General features: G+C 46.9%; 1 protein-coding gene across 4 annotated transcripts in view; it reads left to right on the top strand.

Moving 5' to 3' along the window:
- The first annotated feature begins 2,603 nt into the window (after positions 1-2,603).
- PLXNB2 (plexin B2) overlaps positions 2,604-8,861 on the top strand; it is a 349,645-nt gene continuing 343,387 nt past the window's right edge. For 2 of the 4 annotated variants that reach the window (XM_053406823.1, XM_053406826.1), the window contains exon 1: positions 2,604-3,146. The gene's annotated coding sequence lies outside the window, so the exon portion shown is untranslated. Of the gene's footprint in view, positions 3,147-3,349; positions 3,685-8,861 lie in introns of those variants that run through there. The other 2 variants (XM_053406825.1, XM_053406827.1) reach the window with 1 other exon arrangement.

Here is an 8,861-nt window from a genome sequence, read left to right as displayed (position 1 = left end):
CATTTGCTATCTAAGTATTATTATTACAGCCTAGCAACCTCCACCCATAGTTGAGAAAATAGGTACTCTGCCCATGAAATGTGTACCTACATTAAACAGACATTAAAAAAAAGTAAAGCTGCAACCGTTTGATAGTTCAATACTATGCACACTTGAAAATAACTCTTAATTCACTGGGACTTGTTTCCAAGTAAGTGCTCATTAGACCACAAGACTTGGAATAATCAAGTTGTAAAGTTGGAAGGGACCCGTGGGGGTCATCTAGTCCAACCCCCTATAATGCAGGACCCTTGCCCAAAGTGAGGCTTGAACCCTGAGATTAAGAGTCTCATGCTCCACTGAATGAGTGAACTAAGAAGTGGAAGGAGTAACTTCCATTATTAGTTGGGCAGGCTTCTAAGTGCATGGCTTTCAAGTAGCAGGGCGGGGAATTGAGTAAAATCCATATAATGTCTTAGGATACAAATTGAGGTCTCTCTCTTCCAAGACTTGCTTCCAGATTTCAAAGTTATCTGAGGGGAAAGGTACCTGCACAGCTTCCTAGGGCTTACTCTGTTCCACACACCCAAGACTAAAACTAATGGTCCTCTTTTCCCATTGCAAACACATCACTATTTGTGTTCAGGGATCTGTAACCTGTCCCTTAACACGTTTACTCAGAAGTAAGTAAGTCTTACTTCCAAAGCGAAAGGCTTCGGGTTTGCGTCATATAGCTCAGCTTACATTTCAGTGGACCGGGTCATAAAAGGATCTGTGGTGATTCATACTAATGGGGGCCATTTAAAAAAAACCACAGAAATAAAAGGCTTGTTTGGAGCCTTATGAAAGGGTGCAGGATCGCTTAACAGGCAAGGTTTATGCTAAGCCAGTGAGGTGTATTTGTACAGTGCACTTCGCAAACCAGGATTCAAACCCATATTCAGTGGGACAAGAATCTCCCAGTCATCCTCACTGGTTTCTTCATCCTCATATGTTCCACTCAGAAGCCCATAGCAAATTCAAAACGAGATACTTTTCACATACCCTCCAAGTGTCCCTATTTTCCAGGGACAGTCCCAGATTTACAGAAGTCATCCCAGTTTCTCTTTTGATCCTGGAATGTCCCACTTTTCCTTAGAGAAATGTTGGAGGGTATGGATATATGCGACCCCTGAGCCAAGATTAGTAACTATATAACGTTTAGAAGACGTCTGAAGGCAGCCCTGTATAGGGAAGTTTTTAAAATGTTTTATTATGCTTTTAGAAATGATGTAAAGCCTCCCAGAGTGGCTGGGGCAACCCAGTCAGATGGGCAGGGTATAAATAGCAAAGTTATTATTAAGATAAGGGAAAATGGTAAAGGACCCCTGGATGGTTAAGTCCAGGCAAAGGCGACTATGGGATTACGGTACTCATCTCACATTCAGGCCTAGGGAGCCGACGTTTGTCCACAGACTGCTTTCCAGGTCATGTGGCCAGCAGGACTAAACCGCTTCTGTCGCAACGGAACCCCATGACGGAAACGCCATTTACCTTCCCGCCGCAGTGGTACCTATTTATCTACTTGCACTGACGTGCTTTCGAACTGCTAGGTTGGCAGAAGCTGGGACAGAGCAATGGGAGCTAACTCCATTGCGGGGATTCGAGCCGCCAACCTTCTGATCGGCAAGCCCAAGGGGCTCAGTGGTTTAGACCACAGCGGCATCCACATCCCTAAAGTTATTACAGTCATACCTCATGTTACGTTTGCTTCAGGTTGCGTTTCTTCAGGTTGTTTCCCACGGCGACCCGGAAGTAACGGAATGGGTTACTTCCGGGTTTCACCATTTGCGCATGCGCAGTCACACAAAATGACATAACATGCATGCACAGAAGCGGCGAATCGCGACCCGCACAGGTTGTGTTCTGTTCAGGTTGCAAACGGGCCTCCGGAATGGATCCCGTTTGCAACCAGAGGTACCACTGTATTAGTAACATTGATGTCCCTTGTTGTTGTTTAGTCGTGTCCGACTCTTCGTGACCCCATGGACCAGAGCACGCCAGGCACTCCTGTCTTCCACTGGCTCCTGCAGTTTGGTCAAACTCATTTTTGTAGTTTCGAGAACACTGTCCAACCATTGATGTCCCTATGACGTCCCTACTGTCAACTAAGAAATGTCGACGGGTATGATTTCGCTGCCTACAGCGATTCCTCAAAGAAAAACTTCTCTGTACATGCTCAGAGACACTTTCCCTGGCTTACATGTGGAGAGAGAGAGAGAGCGCTCAGGTCTAAGGCATGATGGGAGATGCGATCCCCGCTGCTGCGCTGCGCCTCCAAGGTCCCGGAACGTGGAGCCGGAGCCGAGCCGTGGCGACCGCCGCCCGAAGCTCGCCCCGAGTGCCCCCCGTTCCCGCCCCGTCACGTCAGCAAGCCAATCCCCCTCCGCTCCTCGGGAAGCCTGAGCGGCTGCCGGAGAAGCAAACAACGCGGAGAGGCGCGTCGGAGAGAGAGACCCCTCGCCAAGAGCGCGCGGGAGGCTTCCCTCCTTCGCGCGCACTGAGGGGGGAAAGCAGGCGAGGGCGGGCGGCGGCGGCGGCGGGCTGGAGGGCGGGCCGAGAGCCTCTCTCTCCTCCCCGGACTGGTTCCCTGCCCTGCATTTATTCTTCTTTCCCTCCTCCTCCTCCTCCTCCTCCTCCCAGTTTCCTGTCTGGCTTTGTGTTCGCGACGGATATGTGCGGCGCCCACAGGTGTGTCTCGTCCGCGCCGCTTTTGCCCGGCCAGGAGCGCGAGAGAGGCGGGCGCTGAGGCGCGTCATGTGATGCGCTCCGGCTCTCTGTGGCGGCGGAGAAGTAGTCGTGCTTTTCCCCTCAGCTCCTTCTCTCCGCCTTTCCTCGGCTCGGGAAGCTGCTTGCCGTCGCCGCCGAGGCTCTCGCGCTGATTTGTGGAGGCTGCTGCTGAGGCGGCGCCTCCGCCCTCCTTCCTTTCCCTCAGAATATGGGCAGCAGCCCGCCGGCCCCGCCGCTGGCTGCTGCGGGTCGTGCGCGCTGCCTCCGGGGGCTGCTGGGCTGAGGCGCGGCCACTTGGGGAGAGAGGGAGCGGCGGAGGCAGCAGCACAAAGGCGCCGCCGCCGCTACCACCACAGACCAGCAGCGTCTTCTCCTTCGTCTGCCGCCTTCCAACTTGGGTAAGTTTCGCGCCCCCCTCCCGCCGCCGCCGCCTCACGAGAGCTCTCCCTGTTGGCGAAGGGGCGGCTCCACCTGTTGAAAGCCTCGAAACCCCTCCCGGGGAATGCTGATTTGCTGAGCCAGGAAGCCAGGCAACCTCTCGGGGAGCTCCCCCCCCCCGCTCTCCGCTCTTCCTTCCCCCTTCCCCTGTCGCTGCTTCTTCCATTCACTGGGCGGCCGCCACTTCGGTGGCTCTTTCGGCGCGTCGAGGAAGTTGCCCGAGCCGATCCCGCCTGGAAGCAGCCGGCCGAGCTGCGATGAGGCCCGGGAGGAAGGGGGAAAGTGGACCTCATTGCCCTGGCGGGTTTAATTCGAGTTAACTGCTGCTGCCTCTTCTTTTTCAAAAGCAATAATTGCTCGTCCTGCCTTGTTCGAGCAGCAGATGGTTCCCATTAAGAGCAAAGCCTGGGCTCTTTCCGCTCAACGATGTGGCTGTGGACTTTGATAGCGCTGCGAGGCTTTTGCGAAATGTGAAACTTTCCCAAGGACTAGCTGCTGGTGGGTGAGCTGCGATGGCTGCTTTTCTATCCGATTGCGTTTGTAAACCTCTTTTTTTATATACATGATCAGGGAGAGGAAGCTTTTTAGATCCCTGCCGAAGGTGTTGGGGGAAAGAAAAAAAAAAGACCATCTTATTCAGAGTCTGAGTGAATGTGCGAGCGATTTCTCCGCCTTCCCTTTTAGCAGCAGGCTTCTGGAACACCGAGCTGGATTTTAGAGTGCGTTATTATCCTCGGGAGTTTCGTAATCGCCGCTCCACCATTCACATAATTAAAACCCATTCACTCACATCCCATTCATTCTTGTTCGGCTGCGTGTGGCTAGGCAGTGGTGGCTTCAGTGACAATTTTTGACCCTTGGCTCTTGAAGACCCCCTTGTCTCGGTTTCAGATCTTGATTTGGGGGGTGGTGGTTGAAGGCAGGTCCAGTTTCGTCTTGTCACGGGCAGAAATGGCTCGAAACTTTCACAAAGCAGCTCTTTTCCGACTGCAGGCACACACTTTTGCTCTGGGCAGACAGAGAGCTCTTTGCGTGTTTTGTGACTCACTCAGGTTTATTTGCTTTGGAGCTGCACAGCATTGTCTTTGGGGACTATGATCCCAGTGAGACTGTCCGTTCACACGCATGACACTCTGGCCTTTCCAGTTTCTGTGTGCAATAAGGTGCCTGGCTCATCTCTTTCTAGATTTATAAACTGGAATACAGGACACACACCCCAAAGGACCACACACACAAGTATGACTCTGAGATAGTGGACTAAGATTCATTTGTCATTTTTAAATCTAGCAGGATAGAAAGACTCTCTCTTTAATGTCTCTCCATCTTTGAAGTTCAGCTGGCTAGGGGATGAGGCTGTTTTTAGTTACACGCCACCGAAGGAAAGACTCCTAACCTATGCTAACCAGTGCTCACCTGTTGTATCTGGTCCTATGCAAAACATTTTGTGTGTCTCTTGCTGCAACCTAGAATGTACAGTTGGAGAGAGCTTGATGTTTGCATGCATTCTGGTAAAAGAGAACTTGATGTCTGCTTGCATTTTGGTAAAAGAGAACCATTCTTTCTGTCTTGGAGGACACTGAGAGAACATTGTTGCAGTAACACAAGCCAGTATTCTGCAGTGTTTAGGTATGTAGGATGTATTTATACCAGCACCTAGTTGCATGTGTGCATCCCAGCCATAGACATGTTTACTGAAAAGTATGTCCTACTGAGCTCATTCTCCCCCTCTGATTCCCTCCCAAGGATTACAACTGTAACCTCTTGTTTTGCTTCATTTTTTATCTTTACGAGTTTCCTATTTATAGGTGCTTCCTCCTCCTCCCTGAATAATACGGAGGATTACAACTGTCAGCTCTTGTTTTGTTCCATTTTTAAAAATCTTTGTGTGTTTCTTATTCATAGATGCTTCCTTCTTGCCCCAGAATAGTTGATTTTTTTTTTTTTGTATATTTCCTAATTCAGAATGTGCACAGTGGCACCAGCTTCTCTAAAGAAGCTAGCTAGTGGCTTGGCATCTTTAGTACTGTTACATGCTGTGATGTAGGAGAAAGGAGAAATTTAGTGAGTGGGTAAAAAATGGTGAATGTTGATACACTGGCCCAACAAATCCAGCATAAAGAGAAGGGAGAGGTAGGGCTCTGATAATGGAGAGAGAATGGTGAGCATTGGCTGCGAAGTGGGGTTTTGACTTCTTACCTGGACAATGCGTACCCCTTTGGTGAGTTACAGGCTTTTTTGGGGAGGGAAGAGGACAAAAAACCTAAGATTTGGAATACTAAACAGTACAGTGGTATCTCGGGTTAAGTACTTAATTCGTTCCGGAGGTCAGTTCTTAACCTGAAACTGTTCTTAACCTGAAGCACCACTTTAGCTAATGGGGCCTGCCACGCCGCTGGAGCACGATTTCTGTTCTCATCCTGAAGCAAAGTTCTTAACCTGAGGTACTATTTCTGGCTTAGCGGCATATGTAACCTGAAGCATATGTAACCCGAGGTACCACTGTAACTGGTCATGGGATCATCTGCACCACTACTCTGTGCAAAAAAAACAAAATGCAAAAACAACCCAAGGACTACATGGAGAAAGATATAGAATGGATTTATAGTTGATGACCTTAGCTTCTTGTGATCTAATCTGGGTTTGAATTTGCACTTTAGCAACCCGTGAGTTAGAGAGTTTAAGTTGTATCCAGTGATACAACTTGTATCCAGTGATTTCAGAATAGTAACTGAAATGAAGCACTTGGTTTATTGATACACAATGTTTAATTCTGAAAATATTATCTCTGTAAAGAAAACAATGTTACAAATGTTGAAGAGGAAAGAAATGGCAACATAAAGGAAAACACCATACTGAGCTATAGTACTCAGAAAGCAATACTGTTTAAAAGTAGCATTGTAATTTCATTGACAAAGCAATAAATTAGAGGAATTTGAAATTAGAGGAAGTAATATGTAGATGATCATAATCCTAACTAAGGCAAAATGTAACCCTTGCTTTTAGGCATGCCGTTGCTCATTCCAGTATATTCTTCCAAACAACGCTGTGTTGCCACATCTGCTTTGACATGTGTTGCTATCTTACTTCTTAATAAGGTAAAACATGATATACTTATCAGGTCCTTAATACCCAAGATGTCAACACTTCATGTTGTCAGTCACTGTGATTCATCAAAAAGTTGCAAGAAACTTACACAGAGTTAAACTTTTCAATTATTGACATCCATTTCGGTCCATTCCAATGTTTGCTGAAGTTGGTAGCTCCTTGGGCCTAGCAGGGGTCAGACTAACAGCAAGTTCACCACCAATTAAGTTATATTGCTCTGTTATCCCAGATATCTATCGCTCTGCAGGAGGGCTCAGTGTACTTGGGTGGATGAAAAACATTCTTGTGTTGCAGAGTGAGATTGAGAGATCTGAGTATGCCATCATTTTCAAACTACTGAGTAGTGATAGATATGCTTGTTGATATAGAAATATGGAACGCAGGCTGTTGATTCCAGAGAAACAAATAGTGGAGGGTTTATAGACACTTATTTTTCAGCAGAAATTCTTCTGAAGCTTCAGTTGACCATAACCAAAGACAGAATGGCATGGATTTTATTTCATATCAAATGTTACTCTTAGAACTAAGTGATAGAGCAAACATGCCAGGAAAAGAAATAACAGCTAGCAGACAAAGCAAAAAAACAACAGATCAAGTAGGCCCAGAGGTCTCCCTGATGAGCCAGGCAGCGCCTGCGGGGTCACATAGTAGGTTTTCCTAAAAGTGGCATTCCGTAAAACTGGCATTGCCTTATTGAACATCATTTGGCAGGGGCTTCTGGAGCAATGCCTAAGGTAGAATATTTTTTTTGGGGGGGAGGGAGGCAGTCCTTCAGGTATTTACCCCCAAACAATGTAGGGTTTTAAAGGTAGCTGAATTGAAATTAAATGGGCCGTCAGAATTGAATGGGCCATCAGTGCACAGCATACTGAACTGAAGAAATATGGACTATTTGGTTAGGTGCTACTTAACACACCAGGCATATGGGTGGCGCTTTGGTCTAAACCCTGAGCCTCTAGGGGTTGCTGATCAGAAGGTTGGCGGTTTGAATCCCAGTGACGGGGTGAGCTCCTGTTGCTCTGTCCCAGCTCCTGCCAACCTAGCAGTTTGAAAGCATGCCAGTGCAAGTAGATAAATAGGTACCGCTGTGGCGGGAAGCTAAACAGTGTTTCCATGCACTCTGGTTTCCATCACGGTGTTCCGTTGTGCCAGAAGCAGTTTAGTCCTGCTGGCAACGTGGCCCGGAAAGCTGTCTGTGGAGAAACGCCTGCTCCCTCGGCCTAAAAGCGAGATCAGCGCCACAACCCCATAGTTGCCTTTGACTGGACTTAACTGTCCATGGGTCCTTTACCTTTTTACCTTTTACACCTGGCAATAGCATCCTGCACAAGCTGAAGCCTGGGTGTTCTTCAAGACCCACCCCATGTAGAATGTGTAATCAAGAGGCACAAATGACAGTTGCCCAATCTAATGGATTTTATCCTATGTATCAAATCTGCCCTGTGCTCTGCTGCCCTTAGGGTTCTTCTAGTCTTGCATTTTGCAACACCAAAGTAGTGTAACTAAATACAATGCAAGCTTTCCCCTTTCAACCTATGGGCAGCTGCTGTGCTTCTTTTAATTGAACTGAGAAATTTGCCCGTTGCTTTGCACTGGCTTCAGCCAGGAAGTACTAGATAAATAGCAATCGCTTTGAGTGCTGGTCAGGTGTGCATTAAGACAGTTGTGAGCATATTTGCAGGGTCTACTTTTATTTTACTATATTGCTATTGGACTGCTGACACTGCTTGAAGGCACACACTTTCACTTAGGTGAATAGAATAATAGAATCATAGAATTGCAGAGTTGTAAGGGACCCTGAGGATCATCTACTCTAACCCCCCTGCAATGCAGGAGTATGCAGCTGTCGCATATGGGGATTGAACCTGCAACCTTCATGTTATCAGCACCACATCCTAACCAACTGAGCTATCCAGACCCTCCAGAATATACAGATTTTGTTAAGGCTAACTATAGCTGCTGGAGTCCTTTTGCTCTGTTGATTGTTTTTAATTATGGTCTTAAGGTGATTACGTTTTGTTGTTTTAATGTATATGCTTATAAATAGGCCTGGGATCTTAACTGATGAAGGGTGATTAAGAAATGGAGTAGATAATAATAGGAGGAAAAACAGAAGCTCATGATCCACTGACTGGAGCTGGCTGCAATATAGTGTTTCTGTGAAATGCAAAGCCTGATTTAAAACGATGTGTCATATATAACTTGTATATATGAGTTTGCAACCACATTTGAGTTACTATGGAAAAGAGATTCCAGCAGCCTCATTTAGGGGTTGCAGAGAAGGATGGTGGGCTTTGGCTATTTATTTTGCTAACTGAGAGCCAAAAAACCTTGCCAATCTACTGCAAATCACCCAGTGATCTGCTAATAGATCGAAATGTACCATCTGCCCAACCCTCTATTAGAAGGTTGGCATGAACAAAAATCTAGAGTTCCTGAAGAAGCGAATGCTATTTAAGTTGCATGTTTTGCTCAGTATTAAGCAAGCAATGAACTAAAACCTCATGCAGTCTATTGGTTTTATTTTCTCTTTGTTGTATGAGAGAACCACAATAACTCAGTACTATGGA

This window comes from Podarcis raffonei, chromosome 10 (genome assembly GCF_027172205.1).
Source record: "Podarcis raffonei isolate rPodRaf1 chromosome 10, rPodRaf1.pri, whole genome shotgun sequence".
Classification (NCBI taxonomy): domain Eukaryota; kingdom Metazoa; phylum Chordata; class Lepidosauria; order Squamata; family Lacertidae; genus Podarcis; species Podarcis raffonei.
The sequence above is the reverse complement of the archived record's forward strand: the minus strand, read 5'-3'. Positions and strand labels throughout refer to the sequence as shown.